Source organism: Marmota marmota, unplaced genomic scaffold (assembly GCF_001458135.2).
Source record: "Marmota marmota marmota unplaced genomic scaffold, marMar, whole genome shotgun sequence".
NCBI classification, from domain to species: domain Eukaryota; kingdom Metazoa; phylum Chordata; class Mammalia; order Rodentia; family Sciuridae; genus Marmota; species Marmota marmota.
This window is the reverse complement of record NW_026000016.1, coordinates 17,015,400-17,032,808: the sequence shown is the minus strand read 5'-3', so window position 1 is coordinate 17,032,808 and position 17,409 is coordinate 17,015,400. Positions and strand designations below refer to the sequence as shown.

General features: G+C 37.1%; 1 protein-coding gene across 4 annotated transcripts in view; it reads left to right on the top strand.

Moving 5' to 3' along the window:
* Pld5 (phospholipase D family member 5) overlaps window positions 1–17,409 on the top strand; it is a 407,561-nt gene that overhangs the window by 178,948 nt on the left and 211,204 nt on the right. The window lies entirely within an intron of this gene.

Here is a 17,409-nt window from a genome sequence, read left to right as displayed (position 1 = left end):
CTAGAAATTACAACAGCTTTGCCAGCAGCTTTCTATTTGTGTACAGCATGCATTGTGTAATGATGTTTCTTTAGTCAAGGATGGACCAACATATAAGGCAGTGGCCCCATGAGATTATATTGCCTGTTGGCATTGCAGCCATATAAGTACACTCTATGGTTTTCATACAGTCACAGAATGCCCAATGGGCACATTCCTCAGAATGTATCCCCATCCTTAAGTGACACATGACTTATTGTATCTCTTTAGTTACATTAAATAGCATTTCCCTGGGGTCATTTCTGACTGGTAGAACCACCAATGGCCCAGTTTCAGCCCCATGGATCTCCTCTTTCAACTCCTCTTTGAACTGCTACTTGTTTTGTTTTAGGATAGAGGAGGATGTAGAAAAAAATACCAAGAAGAGGTAGATAGATAAGAGCTCTATTTTTAAATATGTCTTGCTGCAAATTTGAACTGAGGCCACAAAATGACAGTAATTATGAATTAGAGCTTATAATGAATTTAAATTATGATTTTTCCCTGTGGAAAGCATGAGTCTAAGTGCCCATCTTTTCTAGCTCAAAATCAATAGCAACTTGATAATGCGTAGGTGAGTTTTTATCCTGGATATTTTGCCTTGAGGTTAAATATTCTGGCATAGAAAATGTCCTGATGAAACAATTGACTTTTTTTTTCAACCTATGATCTGTTATAATCTAGTTACCAGGCAACAAGTATTATACACAGAACAAAGCATACAAGAAAGAAATCAGCATGCATTTTGGATTTTATTCCTTCATGTTAGAAATGTGTTCCATAAATGCATTTATCTCCCAGACTGAATTTAAGAGAAAAAAAATTTATTGTTATTATTATAAGGAAAATAATGGAAAAACAGCAGATTGCTGTCATCTTCTGCTAATGCTACTTATTACATGTTAAATATAAACAATCCATAGTCAAAGGGCCAATGACTCATATTTATTGAGTAGAAACATTCGGCCTCTCTCTTACCTCACCTTATAATGAAGACTTCTGGGTTTTTTAAATGCAAACTCTAGCACCTAGAAAGCAATTTTATTGAGGTTAAACCATAAAACCTTCTTTCAGACAAAATATCTAGGAGTTTTTCAACCCTCATTCCCATGTATTAGTAGGTTACAATAAAAAGCAGAGAGCCTGAGAATTCTATTTCTTTTCACTTTGGGGAGAGTATTGCTCGTTTGAATTTTTACTTTTAATTCATGCAACTGGAATTTGGGTTTGTTTATATCTTATATCAACAACTAAATTCTGATGATTCAATGCTGCATCTCCCTCCGTCTAGAAATATTAGTCTAATTCCAACCATCCTCCTGCTTCGTTTCGTAGGAGTAGTTGAAATCACTATCATAGTTACTACATGTCACCCCTGTGTACAGCCAGTTTTTTGGAGCCACCTATTTTTAAATATGTTTTGCCTTCCACATTCTCTTTTCTGTGTCCTCTATTATGGTTCTGCATTTTAAGTCATTTTAGTAAGTGCTTCAGTGCTATAGTGTTTACACTGTAGATGAAATCTTGTGCCCTCCTAACTTCCTCCCTTAGAGACTTCTGCTTTTCTTCCCCTTTCCAATGCATAGGATTAGGAGGTAGGGTATCTATAATTTCTTATACCCCAAATCTGCTTACCACATCATTGTTGCATCATTTTTTCTGGGTCATTCTCATTTTAATTTGATGAAAAAGAATTCTTTTACAGTGTTCATCCCCACTTTATCATCTTAGGCAATATCATCTTCCAAATTTCAGGACTTTTTCTCATCTTCTTTTGTGTCTAACAGACCTCCCAACTGTCAGTCCCATCCCTCACCAACATCCTTAGTAACTTGAACATATACCACCCAATACCCTAACATTATCATTTTTAACCACCTTAAATCAATAAATGTAATGTCCACCTCGACTTTGCACCCACCTGCCAGCAAACCTCCACTTCCAAGTTAGGCTAATACAGTAAACGATAGGAACTTGGAAATCAGAAAGATCCAAATTCAAATCTGCATGTACCCACTTTCTATCTCTGTGAACTTGAGCAAGATATTAATTGAATTATTTCATTCATCACCTATTTGCAGAGCACCAAAAGACTGAACGAAGAGTCACAATACAGTTAATGAGACTGTCAGGTAATGTGCCTGTTCAAAACTACAACAGCAATGTAAGAAGAGGTCTGTGAGAATGTCTTGAATAGTGAAAATAATAAACTCATCCTTGGATTTATTTCTCTGTTCCACCTTGGATGGGTTACAAAGGCTATTTAAATTTTCCTTAAAAATGATATTTTTTAAAAAATATCTGTTTCACAAGGTTTAGGGGAATTCAGTGAACTTTAGGAAGCCATAGCAAAGCATTAGGTGATACAACAAACAATATAGTAATGTTAAGTTTCTCCCCATTTCTTCCAAAGAGTCCAGAAATCCTTCTCCTATATTCCCAACTAACATCTCCTTCTTTGCAGTTTCCCACGTACCCTGAATCTTTATCTTGATTTTATTTTTTGGTTCTGTAGAAATATACAAGAAAAACCAACTACATGAAAACAGAGGGTATTTATTTAGAGCTTGCTGTTGCAAAGGATTCAGTCACCATCAATTGTGTTTTGCAGAGACTCAAAGGGAGGCAAAATTCCTAGAGGGAAGAAGGGACAAAAATGCTCTGATAGGAGGCTGTTTATATGGGAAAGCTGAAAGTGTCCAGCTGGAGGTAGAGCGTTTTGTGTTATTGGTTGGGAAAAGCATATTTGGTTTAGGTTTCTTTTGGTTGGAAGTAGGCATAAAAATTAGGAAATAGTAATTAGTAATCAAGTTCCTGACATTTTGATTCTTTTGTCATAGAAATTACTGTTTAGCTCCCTTGATTGTTACCTGAGATAGTGAACTGACTGTCTGCAAGTCTGACATCCAGCAGGCTGACTTCCAGGCTGGTGAACAGAGATAAGGAGTTGGTTTCCTAGGCAAGTTGCTTCTGGGTGTGGGTCAGAGTTTTGTTTTTTGCATACGGTTTGGCCATTGTAGATGCATTCTTCACTTCCTGAACCTTCTCCTTGTACTAGGAGTCGTTTTCATTTTAATTTTCTTTATCCATTTGCTAGACCACAATTAGCATACCCCAGTGCTTCCCACAGCATCTTGTCTAACTTGACCCTTTGGCTCTTTCGCTGTAGGCTTGCTGCCAGCTATTAAACTGATCCTATGCAACCTTGTCCTCTGAGCAGCCTTGGCTATTGCTCTACAGCTTTGTCAGCCTGCAGAGGAGTGAGTTTCACTGTTCTTTAGCTCTCAGTTCTTCCAGAAGGGATACCTCTGATTAAAGTGATGAGGCTTGCAGAGATAACACCCACTGAGTATACTGGGGCTGAGGTAGTCCCTTAGGAGAAAGCATTGCTGGTTTGTAGATGCTCGCCAGCCTGCCAGTCTCACTTGCACCATTTTGTACAAAATTCCAGTCCTTTTTCTCATTTCGGCATCCATTTCCTGCCTCTAACCTCCCAGAGTCCCCCCTAGACCTTATTTCAAGATGACACTCACATGGTGCTCATCTTCCAATGAGAATTGACTTCACTTGAATACAGCTTTCTCTCTCTGCTTGTCTCCTCCTGGTGTTATTGCCATAAAGAGTGCTGCATTCTCAGTTCACTCTTAGCTAAAATCTTATTACTTGGTAATTAAACTCCCTCCATGCTTATGGCTCTCTCCATTCCTGAAAGTTGAAAGAATACTGACGTTCTGCAACCTGTCAGCACCTTCTCACTATTTTGACAACCTCTCCCAAGATCTCCTCCACCCATGCACTCTTTTCCAAATATATTACTTTAAGTCATCTTATTTCTATTAACTACCCTCTACCCTCTTAAGTATTTGCACTCTGAATCATACTGCCCACTCAATGTTTCCCCAGCTTTTTTGTCTTTCTAAATAATGTTATCTCCCTATAAAATAGTCTTGTGTTTTTTTGTCTGACTTGTGTTATTTCTGTTATTTCTTCTCCCTTTGTATTATTTTGCTGATATATACTTCAAGAAATGATGCACTCACAATTTTCCACCCAAACCTATAAAATATCAACTGCTTCCAACTTGTCTTTCAAGTGCCTTTTATTTATTTTTTTTAAGAGGTGGAGGGGTCTCTCTCTCTCTCTCTCTCTCTCTCTCTCTTGCATAGGTTGGCCCTGAACTCCTGGGCTCAAACAGTGTTCCTGCTGAGTAGCTCACTCAGCCTCCTGAGTAGCTGAGACTATAAACACAAACCACTGTGCCAGCCTTCAAAGTCCCTTTTAATAAACCTTAATAATTTCCTTGATTTGTTTTCCCTTTTATCAATGTCAGTAACTATTTCTTATATAATTTTCTCAAATTTGAAGGAAAGAGAGAATGTAGGTACTTAGGTTTAAACTATACATTTTTTCTTTTATCTACATTAACTTCCTTCCACCATGTTTATATTGACACAACCAAAAATATATTTATTTATTCATTTATTTTTTAAAGACCAGATTTTACTTTGTTGCTAAGGCTGGTCTTACACTCTGGGGCTCATGTAATCCTCCAGCTATATTAAATATAAGTGACCCATTTCATCCCTTTATCACTGCCATCTCCTCTTGTCTTTCCTCAGTTCTGAACTCCACTTCACTCTACTTTCCTCTGTTTAGAGATGACCTGAGTGGAGATGGCACCAACCCTGTAGAACTCAGTTCTTCCCACTAGTCTTTCCTGCTCAGAATCCCTACAAAGTGTCTTCAATCATCCTTCCCTCCTCCCATTTTTATCTCAAAGTAAGAGATAAAGCTAAGCCCTGTATCCACACAATTAATCTTAAGGAAATAAATGGAGACCAACTCCATGAGGAAAAGCAAGGCTGTGTATTCAAAGCTTGCTACAGCAAAGGAGGCAGCTACCATTGATTGCATTTTGGCAGAGACTGGAGGGCAGGCAGCAAGTGAGAAAGATTCATAGTGGAAAAAAATACTACATTCTTTCTTTTTTATCTAAATTAAAAGTATTTTACTCTGATAGATAAATTGTATATATTTATGGAGTACAGCTTGATGTTTTGATACATTTATAACTTGTATAATGTTTAAGTCAGGGTAAACATATCTATCTCCTCTAACGTTTATCACTTCTATTTGGTAAAAACATTCAAAATTCTTTCTTTTAGCTTTTTGAAACAAACAGTGCATATTTTGTTCTTAGCACAAAAGACCATGACAGATGCAAATTTCACAAATCAGCTCAACTCTTTTATTCAGGAATGGAATCATGGTTCTGATGGTGGCAAGCATGGTTCTGATGGACCCACTCTCTTTGTGGAAAATGAACCGCTAAACAGAGAAAGGGACTGGGCTTAGTCGGTTATCCTGAGAGGTGACTTAATTAATGAGCATGTCAGCTTGGGCACTCGACCACCTTTCTGGGTTTGTTGGACACGTCCTCCCCAGGGTTTATTTTATCACCAGGAAAGAATGCAATGGGAAAGGATCAGTGTTCCCAATTTATGACTTTCTTTCTCACTCCCCTTCTCTCATTATTTTGGGGTTTGTCATTTTCCATATCTAATAATTGTTCTATAGAGTCACCATACCATACAATAGCACAGCAGAACTTCTTGCTCCAATCTAATTGCAACTTACTACCTATTGATCAGCCTTTCCCATTCCCTCTTTCCCTCCTACTTTCCCAGCCTCTGGTAACCACCATTTTATTCTCAACTTCTATGAAGTCAACTTTTGGATTCCACATATGAGTGAGATCATGCCCTACTTGTATTGTACTTTATATGATGATCTTTAATTGCATCCATGTTGGTGCAAATGATAGGATTTCATTCTTTTATTATGACTACTATTCCATGGTGTTTATATACCACATTTTCTTTATCCATTTATCAATTGATGGACACTTAGGTTGTTCCCATCTGTTGGCTATTATGATGACTTATCAACATACCAACTTCATTTCCTTTGGAGATCTATATATCCCAGAGATGGGATTGCTGGGTAGCTCTTTCTTTAAATTTTTGAGGAATCACCAATCTTTTGTCCACATTGATTATATTAATTTACATTTCCATCAACAGTGTGCAAGAGTTGCCTTTTCTCTACATCTTCCACAGCACTTGTTATCATTTTTATTTTTTGGTAATGCCACTGTTTGGGGAGTGACGTGATTTCTCAATATGGTTTGATTTGCATTTCTTTGCTTTCTTTCTAAGACTCTACTCTTCTAAGGACATCTGCTTTCTCATTCTCCCAGAATTTCAACCTGCTTAGATTATTCATTCTTTGTCCCCTTCCTACAAATACAAGGCCATTTCTGTAATGGAAACTTGAGCCTTCCACTGGTGTTATTAGCAGTTTTGGTCCTTCATTGTTTCTCTAACTGGATCCAAAATTCTGAGAGCAAAAAGTCTATTTTTTTCTCTTTTTGTGTCTTGTAAAGTACCTCGTACATCAAAACTAAGCAGCTGTTCTTTTTCATAGACAATAACTTCCATGTAAAATAAGTATAAATTACTGGAACAATACTGTTCATTGAAATAATATGCATGATATAGATCAGTTTGTTATCCCTCCACAGTAGATTTTGCTTTGGGGCAATAACTGAGCATTATGAGAGGAGAGACTAAAGCTTATACATTACATACCTAAATACTACCATATGGAAAGGAGTTAGAAAAAGAAACTTGCTGAGGAATTGCTAAACTTAAATAAAATAACCTAACACTATCACTTGTTTTCTAACTAGTATTGAAGAAATAACTTTTAATAAAGTTAAAACTTAACTTTAAATGAAAGAAAATTCCCAAACACATTTAAATACACAAATTTTTTATACTTTGAACTTTACTCTCATATGAAATGACATGTATTAATGTTTTCATTTCACCATTAAGTCCAGTCACAAATTTTCCTGAATTATTAAGGACTTGATTAGTCCCATACCCAGAAGGTAATATTTATATTCCCATAGCTAAAAGTCTTAAATATTATTTTAAAAATAATGTTGTACCTTTAACATTTAACGTTTAAAAGGAGGAAATCTGAGAGAGCATGACACTTCCTGATGGTCTATAATTGCTACTTTGGAAAGCAGCAGAAGCTAATTATTCCAAAGTTTTGATTTTAATGAAACTTAATATATGACTAATGATGTTGACATTTCCTGTTGCCAGGTTTGTTCTCCAAAAAGATTAGTTGAATATGGTATATATTTCTCAAAAGTTCACTGAAACCTCATAGGCCCAGCCATATCAGATAATCCCAAATAATGTTGGGAACAGAAAGTACAAAAGTCTTTTTGGCAGATAGCCTATCAGCTACCTTGTCAGGAAGGACCCCAGTGTGCACAATTATTCTCAAAGTAAGGGTGGAGACCCAACTCTTAATTTGAAACCATAGGGAGCATAGACCAAAAGGGTAAGATAGGGAGGAAAGTAAAAATAAAACCTAGGTTGCTGTACCTGATGAGTATTCTTAAGTTTTGCATAGAGATCTGTAATTAAAGTTATTTTCTATTCAGAACTTTCCATTAAAGTAATTGCCATAATCACAGAAATATACTGAGAAAAACAAAGACAAGTTTGCTAAAGAATTCACTGGAACTTAACTTCCCAAACTGGAAACCTTTGAAATATAGAATAGCTTGCAAATTTGAAATGCAGTGTTTAAGAATGGGGTCACGTTTCAGAGTAGAAACTTTGAACTAGGAATCTTTAAGACATGCTGCAAGCAATAAAAGATTCTGCAAAGAAACCTTACAGCAAATCTGAAGCTAGTTTTCAAATATTATTCAGACTTGATTTAATGGCATGTTAGGAATACTGAACATGGATTTAGAGGACCAAAGGGCGGTCTCTTATCTGCCCCTTCAAGCTAAGGTATTCATCTAGAGTCAGCATCAGTATTCTCATTTGTAAAATATAATAACTTTCCTTTTGTGCTCTGGTGAGACATAAAAGATGATAATGCACGTCTAGGAAATTGAAAAGTGCTTTAAGAACTGAGGTATTGTATGATCCCTTTATCTTTTTAAAGCCACACCCACAAAGACTGAAAACATCCAATGCCAGAAATGTCATATTTTAACATAAATCACAGTTGACACTTTTACAAAGAAAGAGGTTGGCCAGAGTCATAATGAACCCTTAAGAGGCTTCAGTGCCCCGACCCTTGCTGAGCATCAGAGGTCAAGGTAAGGGGTGTGAGTAAGGCCCAGGGGCAGGCTTGGGCTTGGTGTCCAAGAGACCTAAGTGTGTCTCTAGTCAGCCATCTACCGTGCAAATTTGGTCATTTAAACTCCTTGGGTTTGTGTGTACCATTATGGTGTAAAAAATGTTATATATTCCATAGAGTTTTATAAAAAAATGAATTAAAACAAATAACTTTTTAGCTAAAAAGGGGAAACATTGATCAGAAATCCCTTTCCTCACAATTAACCTATAAAACTCATCATCTTAGACTTACCTTATTGAACTTTGTTTGCTTTATTACATCTCTATTTCCAAGATATCCTGTTGAATCCTCACTTTTTAAACATAATTTTATGCAATCGAAAAATGAATACATACAGATGACAAAAATATAAACAGTGTGAGATTACAATGAACATTATTAGATATGGAAAATGGCAAACCCCAAAATAGTATGGCCTGGGAAGAGGGAGTGAAGAGAAAAGCAGCACATTGGTGGCATTGATCCTGTCCTAGTGCCTTCTTTCCCACTGACAGAACAATCCCTAGAAAGGAAGCCAAAGCATTGATCCTTCCCTAAATAAATCCTTTTCTAGTGACAGTACAATGGGACTCTAAAGGGAAAGAGATAAGCACTGAAATATGACTCCAGACCCTCCATTCTTCTCCAATTAAAATAATTGTGCAGTAAAAACAAATTTTCAAATTCTCACAAACCTGTTTCCTCAGTGCCCCAAACTGACTGCTGACCCTAGACTCCTCCCCGTCTCGCCTAGTAAGACAGACCCCAAATTCCTAATTGCCCCAAACTGACAGGCTCATTAATTAAGTCACCTCCCAGTGTAACCTATGTAAGTCCAGTCTCCTCCTTTGATCGGTGGCTCATTTTTCACTAGGAAAGTGGGTCCACTGGTGCTACCCCGTTCCTGCATGAAACTTTGTTCCTGAATAAAAGGCTGAGATGATCCATGAAGTTTGTGTCTGGCCTGGTCTTTTCGTGCTAAAAAAACATAATCCCTCTCCCATTTTAGATCCTGGTTCCTCTTGCCCAGAGGTGAACATTGCTAACACATTCTTGTATATCCTCCCAAAAATTATTTTTATGTGGATATATGGATGTATGAATATGGACATATGTATTGTATATATTTTGTATATATTTACATATCTATCCCTTGTTTATTTTCACAAATGGGAGCATATGAACATGCTTTGTACCTTGAACAATTTTTCCCCAGGTATCTTTAAATATTAAGACATATAGATCCATGGCTACACAGCACTCGTTGTATGAATGTGATCTAATTAATTTAGCCAGCCTCCTATTGTTTTGAAGGAAATCTGGGTTTCTTGGGGATTGTATTATTCTGTTCTTATTGTAATAAGCAATGCCATAATGTTCATTTTTATATAAATACATTTAGCTATATATTGTAGAATATCTTTAAATTTCTAGGAATAGATTTGCCAGGTCAAAAGGTATATACACTTGAAGTTTGGGTAGAGAATACACATTTTTCCTTTTTTGTTTTTTGGTACTGAAGATCAAACTCAGGGCCTCAGACATGGTAGGCAAACACTCTACCACTGAGCTACATCCCTACTCCAAATTACATTCCAAAGGGTCTGCGTTAATAAGATTTTAAGATGACTTGTTTTCTCCCTTCTCACCAACATTGTTTAGTATCAAATTCTTCATCTTTGCTAATCTAATAAAAGAAAGTGATTTTTTTTTAAATTCTGAGTAATATTGAAAATCTTTCCACATGCTCTTAGCCTATTTCTTCATCTGTGACATGTCTGTTCATGTCCTTTACCTAACATAGACAGGAGATTTGTGACTTGGTAAAGGATCCAGTAATCCATAGAAAAATATCAAGACCAATAGTCATAAAAATAACTACAATAACAACAAAATAAATAATACCATGTATTATTATGACATCAGTCATTGCAAATCTAATTTATCAGAGAAGTATAATGAGTTTTTTTTAACCTTTCTCTTCCATTAAATTAGAAATACCAAATTGTAGGATATATTCGTAGGTAATTATTAATGTGTTTTACTTTCACAGAGCATTGATCATCTGTGCATCTATAAGGTGAATTTTCACTATTATCTCTTTACTCTAATAATTTAAAAATGGGCCAAGCCTATATTTTATTACAATGAAGTACTTTATTCTGAGCCATCTTTGGAAAATATTGCAGGTTGGGATAGATATTTAGTTATTTAACTACTTTGTATATGCATTCTCCTCTTTATCTTGCAATTCTCAAAGATGTTATTTACTAATAACAGATGTTAGAATCAGCTATTATAATTTTATTATCACCTAAGATGCTCTCTATGCACATCCTGGTAGTCAGGTTGTACCACATAAAGAACTGGAACTTGATCTCCAGGTAAAAGTAGGCTGTAGCTAATAACAAACAACCAGTTTGGGGACATTATTTGGTATTATTACAGCTATCACTTACTGTATATCATTAATATGCCAGTGACAATATAAGGTACCTAATGTTATCTTGTTGATTCTTATTATTCTGATTTTGTTGATGAAATGGCAGGTTTAAAGTGATTGAATAAGTCTACCCAGCTAATAATAGGGGTGTATGCTGAGTTCCATGGATGGGAAAATTCTTTTTCTTTTCACTGTCTCAGGTTTAGTTTCTGGAATCCTGTAGATTAAACTAACAAAGAACAAATCAACAGTACAAAAAAATGGTTTATTTCACATGCATATGGGATGGTCTCACAGATACAAAATGAAAATTATAGAAGAGATGTCATCTTGCAGGCTTATATACTGTTATAGTTTGGATATAAGGTGCCTGCCCCCCAAAAGCTCCTATGTTAATGCAAGAATATTCAGAGGCGAAGTAATTGGATTGTGAGAGCTGTACCCTCATCAGCCCTTCCTAGTTTGAATGGACTAACTGGGTGGTAACTGTAGGTAGATGGGGCATGGCTAGAGGTGGTGGGTCACTGGTGACATGGCCTGGAAGGGTTCATCTTTCCTCGTGACCCTTTCTCTTGCCTCTGCCTCCAGTTCACCATGGTTGAGCAGCACCCCTCCAACAAGCCCTTCAGCCATAATGTGCTGCCTCAGTGCGACAGAATCAGCCCACTGTGGACTGAATCTCTGATAACAGTGAGCTCAAGTAAACTGTTCCTCCTCTAAGTTGTTCTTGTCATTTATTTTGGTTACAGAAACAGAAAGCTGAGTAACACATACACCAGCTTAACAAAAGGGCAGTGAATTTGTGGAAAGTATCAAAACAATAGAAAAGGGTTTGAAGCTGTCAGGGACAGGGAATGTGGGAAGGGAAATATGTGGAAGAAACTAATGGAAGATAAAGTTTATTTAGTAAAATTTATTTCTATGAGGCCATCTCAGTACCAAGTTTCTCTACTGTCCATGGCCATAAAATTTCCCTGGTACAAGTGATTCATGGCAACCTTCATTGCTCAGAAGTTTCTGCTCTTAATTACATAGAGGAAGCTCCAAAACCATTTCTTTCTGTGTTTGTTTATTCCCAGTGGCCTTCAGCTCGAAATTGTCAACATGACAGAGTGGCATATTTTGGGGTGGCACATTTTGATCTCTTTAAGTTCAAATCCAGTCTGGCTGCCTTTCCTTATTTTTATGCTCTGAGAGAGCCAAGTCAGAGCTGATGTCCTGAGGGCTGCCCAACCAAGAGGACAGAGCGAAGCCATGACACTTGTTATTTTGTCCAACACAATTTTCCCTCCAAGGTCAGAGTAAGCATGTATCACTTGTTTCTTCCAGTGCACACCTCCCTATTAGTTTCTACTGTACTTCTTTGCCTTTGTTTTATCCAACAACATGAGCACCTTTTATCATTTGCTTTCAGTTTTTGATGCAGATATCCTTCATTTCCTAAATCTGCTGAGAGGGTTTTAAGAATTTTTTTTTTCAATACTGGGATTGAATCCAGGGTCACTCTACCACTGAGCTACATCTCTGACCCATTTTTATTTTTATTTTAAGACAGAGTCTCTCTCAGTTGCCTAGCCTGATCTCAAATTTATGATCCTCCTGCCTCAGTTCTCCTGAGTTGCTGGAATTACAGGTGTGTGCCACCATACCTGGCTCAGCTTTAATATTTTTGTGTGTGTGGGTGTGTGGGTGTGTGTGGTGCAATGCTGGGGACCAAACCCAGAGCCTTGTGCATGCTAGTGTGCTACCACTGAACCACACCCCAGCCCAAGCTTCCAATAAGGTTCTTGTAACTGTAGCACAAGTATCTTGGCTGGATGACTACAGCCCCTCAAAAACTTTGCCTGGGTGCTAACCAAAGCATTGGATTTTCTCTCTGGATTTCTCCACCTTGAAACTTTCCCCCAATGGGGCTCTGATCCACACTCCTGTCCTCTTTATCCCTGAAGACTCAGGTCCTAAGGTCTTAACCTGCCTCCCTTAGGACCCATCACAGAGAGAGAGAGAGAGAGACTGTTTTAGCAAAAACATTGCTCAACAATGGAACTTCTCCACTGATGTTAATACGAGGATAGTAGGTGGAGGGAGTGTCTGTTTCTGATATTTTTTAATCTGTAAAATATAAATCATTGCACTACATATTTTTTAATATCCCTAAGTCCACCTGAAGGATTGGGTCACAAGATTGTTTTTCTACATGAGGCAGAAGTTAAGTTTCTTGGAAGTATCAGGGAGTTCTTCTGCTTCGTTATGTGCAAAATTCTGCTCCACAGGAGACTCAAGTCCCCTTCCAGTCCACCAGATCTTCTTCTGACCTCCCCCTCCTTTACCAATTTCTATCCAAAGCTGTAGTCAGTCCACATGGCTTCCTGGGCCCTAAAAGCACTGAGCTCACCCAGGCCTCAGTTCCTTCATATCTATTGTTTTCTCTGCTAGGCGCACTCTTCCTTATGGGCTCCATCTCTTGGCTTCACCCCAAACAGCGCTCCAAGGTGCTCTGGACTACCGCAGTCTCTTTGACCTTACCATTCCCTTGGTTACCACATAGCCCATCACTCTTTGATGAGAAGTTTTAATCTACTGATGAATACCAAGTGTTAGTTTTTTCAGTAGTTTAGCCAGTGTTTTAAATTTAGGAGTATTAATTTAAAAAATAATATCTTGAAGTTACTGAAAATTATCATTAGAAAGGTGGACTATTAAAAACTTCTGAGTTATTGAGCTGAGCAACTTTATGCAAGGACTCTTTGTGAGTTTGGTTGTCTTGCCTTTTGTATTGTTCAAAAAAAAAAAGCAGCATAAGAAGAGAGTTACTTTCCCCTTATTATATATTAACATAGTAAGAATAGTGGACATAGGACTTTCTAGAGTTTCCAAAATATTAATAACAAATATAAAATAGCACTCAAAATATTCCTAGATGGAAATTTCCTGTTTTCTGTGATACCTTGCTTTGAAATATGAAGTGATGAAGGTCTTTGGTGTGTTAGGAGGACTCCTCCTCCTTTTTGTGTTGATTCATGGCCTTGAGTGAACACCTGTGGGGCATTCTCATTGAAAAGTTCCATCACATATGAACCAGTGATTTTAAATGTCAGAGTATACATACCAGTATTCTGCATTGTTCAAAGAAAGTTTTCATTCTCCTTTCTAGAAAAAATATGTACAAACTAATAGTAGTGCCTTTGGGGAAGCAACCCAAGGGCCAGTGGAAACCAAAGAGTCAACATCATCTCAAGTGGAAAATTTGGGGACCCTTCCAGGAATAACAGATGGGTAAAAATATACATTTTTGAGGAAGCTTCAATGACTATTCAAGTTGATCCCAAACCAACCACAGAATAAAACTTTGACCCTAACATGAATAAAGGAACTGGGAATTGACAAGAGTTGCCATGAGGATAGTATGTGTGTTAGTTCTAACATCTACATTTTGCTCTGTAAGGACTAGATGTCTGCAAGAGAAAACCCTTCTTGAATGCGAAGGAGATCCTAAGAATTGTTCAAATGACCTATAGCCTTGAACTTTAGCATCCCAGAAGGGACAGACCTTGTTAATTTTTATTTCAGGTATCTGGTAACCATCTTAAGTTAAGATTTGAGTTACTGTTATATAAAACCTACATTTATTAATCAATAACAAGTATATACAAGTGGTGAGTACATCAGTTCTACTTGATTCATTACAGTCAATGCCCTCCTTCCTGGTTGAGCCACAATGAAATATTTCAGGGACTTTTGTAATAGTTTCTCGTCAGTGCCACTATCAATGTATTTTGCTTCATTACAGGACCAGGTTTTCCCTTGTACTGTCTAATTTTTATTGCTTGATGTGAAGTAGAGGAATTAAGCTATAGATTCTGGTGTACACTGTACCAACCCTGGTACTCCAGTGATCTGAAGACTGCACTGTCTCTTAGAAGATGGACTAATGCCTATGGATGTTATGTTTTAACTTTTTAATAATGTTCTTTTAAAAATGAATTTGCTCTGCTGCACACATTTATGCAGTTTTTTCCAGACTTAAATTTGTGGCGAAAGAATTTTTAAAAATAAAATTTTGAATATCCGAAAAAAATATATTCCTAGATTAATGAGTTTAGATGTTGGTTCATCAATAATGAAAGTTGAGTCAAGGAATATTTTAACAACCAAAGTTACACTTAGTTTAAGTGTGAATCATTCTAGCCTGAAAATATGATATTGGAGATTGATTGTTTTGCTTTGTATCTCCTGCATCTCCTTTTAGGTTTAGGTATTAATAGTCATATTCGCAGAGGTCACAATTTTTATTCTCTTTATGGAGTCAGGGGATATTAAAAAGTAACAGGTCCGCCAACAGGTGAGCTAGGACAAATCTGTTCACGTGTATGTTTCATTATTCTTTCTCTGATTGACCTTTGGCCCCTATTACATATTTAGTAAAGAGGAATGCAGTGACTTTTGTCCTTTGTATACATTATCATCAATTTTTCATTTCATGTTTAATCTAGGAGTGTTTGCCACTTCAAGGAGTTTCCCATTTGTTTAGGCTAGTAATGCAAACACTTGAGAAGTCACATCTTAATACCTGCATTCTATACCATCTTCTCTTCCAGACTGCAACCTTGTCAGGGTTGGAAACTCTTGTCTTACTAATGTTTGCATTTCTGACAGCTGGCATGGTGCCAGTGCATTTCATGGGCTTAACTGCTGATGACAGTAGGCATGAAGAAATGTAATGCTGAGATAAAATATGTCCCAGTAGTGCCTCAGGCAGAGTGGATACTCAATAAATTATAAGCTAGAAAAAAAGAAGAATGAAGAAGTGGTATGGTGAGGAAGGAGAACTGGATTAGGGAAAGAAAAGCTTTCAAGTTTTCACTGACCTGGCTAAGTAAACTTGGAAAGTCACTTTATTCTTCCTGGTTTATATTTCCCAGTCTTTAAAAATGATTTCATCAAAGATGATCTCCAAAATCCTTTCCCTTCATCAAAGATGATCTCCAAAATCCTTTCCCTCTCTAAAAATTACAAGTCTATGAAATGCCAAAAGATTGATATGTTTCATTAACACATATGAAAAATATCCAAATGGCCATAGAATTTGTCAAAGTTCAATTGATTGATTTACTTTTTTCAGTTAGTCAATATTTAATAAGGGACCATATTAAATCTGAAGACACAAAGAGGAATTATCATCAGTTTCTGCCATTGAGAAAAGAAGTGGCTAATTTTATGCAAATAGAAGTGAGATCAGTAGAATAGAGAAAGGGAACCAGGGGGAGGAAGAAAGATAGGGGGAAGGAAGGTATTAGAGTATAAAATTGACCAAATTATGTTATGTGCATGTACATGTACATAACAATGAAGCCCACTATTGTGCACAATTATAATGCATCAATAAAAGATGATTTTTTTAAAAATAAGAAATGTGAATGATGGAAGAATTAAGAAACACATGCATCACTGCATAAAAATGCTAAAATGAAAGAAGTTCTTACTATTAAGTGCTGCAGCCAACACGGCCAATGCAAGTTCTGGCAAGTAGCAAAGGGGGATAAGAAAAATAAAGACTGACTTACTCATATTTTAAAGATAACAACTGGGGTCAGGTGGAGCATTGGTCTCTGATGGAGAAGCCGGTCTAAAGAATTATGCCAGCAATCTTTATTTATATATGTCTCATTATCGTATTTAAGACTACACAAGCATTATTCTTTGTATTCAGGAAAGTTACAGAGTTAGCAACATTATGCAGCTTATTCCACAGTTACATTCTACAGTTGCAATGTGCAATGTTACAAGCTTTGTGTAGCTCTCAAGAAAGTCCATTGTTTAAAATTACTGTTCAGGAGCTTGGTGAAACACTGTGGTCCTCTAGCAGGAGAGTTCCTCTATTCCCAGGAGCTGTGTGCCAGAGTTCAAGGTCATGGCTGATAAGACTCTAGCACAGAACCTCCTCATGGAAGGCATTACCACAACAGCGAGGCATCCTGCACTTTTGTGCAGAAACTCTCCCAGTTACTGACCATACCAGAGCCATGAAGTAATCAGAGACCCCAATCTCAGACACTGCTCTCCCATTCTCTGTCACCACTCTCCACAATTAGGGAATTTCAGGAAAGAGCCACTAACTGTAGTGACATGACAGAACATGTAACTGGATTTAAACAATTCTAGAATCTCTAAATAAGAGCCATAGTGTATGAGAAGACTTGAAGATATGAAATAAATACAACTTTGCCACAGTAGAGTGAGCCTTTGGCTCCATATGGCTGGAGTTCCGAATGTAAGCACAGGGGGCAGAAGAAGAGGCAAATAAGACTATGATGACCACATGCAGGTCATGCACATCAGGATCAGAAATTTGAACTCTGATTGGAAACTAATTGGAAGTCATTAAACACTTAACAAGAATATGGTCATGATTCTATTTGTATTTTAGTGGTTAAATAATCAGTTGTTTCTTGAAGCATGTCCCTAGATGCCAGTTTTAGAATCTTCTAGGTACTTATCCAATTGCACATTCCTGGTTTGAATTTTATCTTAAGAATCAGAACTTCTGTAGGTTTGGCTTAAAAATCTGCATTAAAAAAATCCTCTTACAGAAGGGAAATTGCATGGAAATGGAAGGAGACCCTCAGGGTTATACAAAAGTACATACAAGAGGAAGTGAGGGGAAAGGGAAAAATAATACAAGGGGGAGAAATGAATGACAGTAGAGGGGGTAGAGAAAGAAGAGGGGAGGG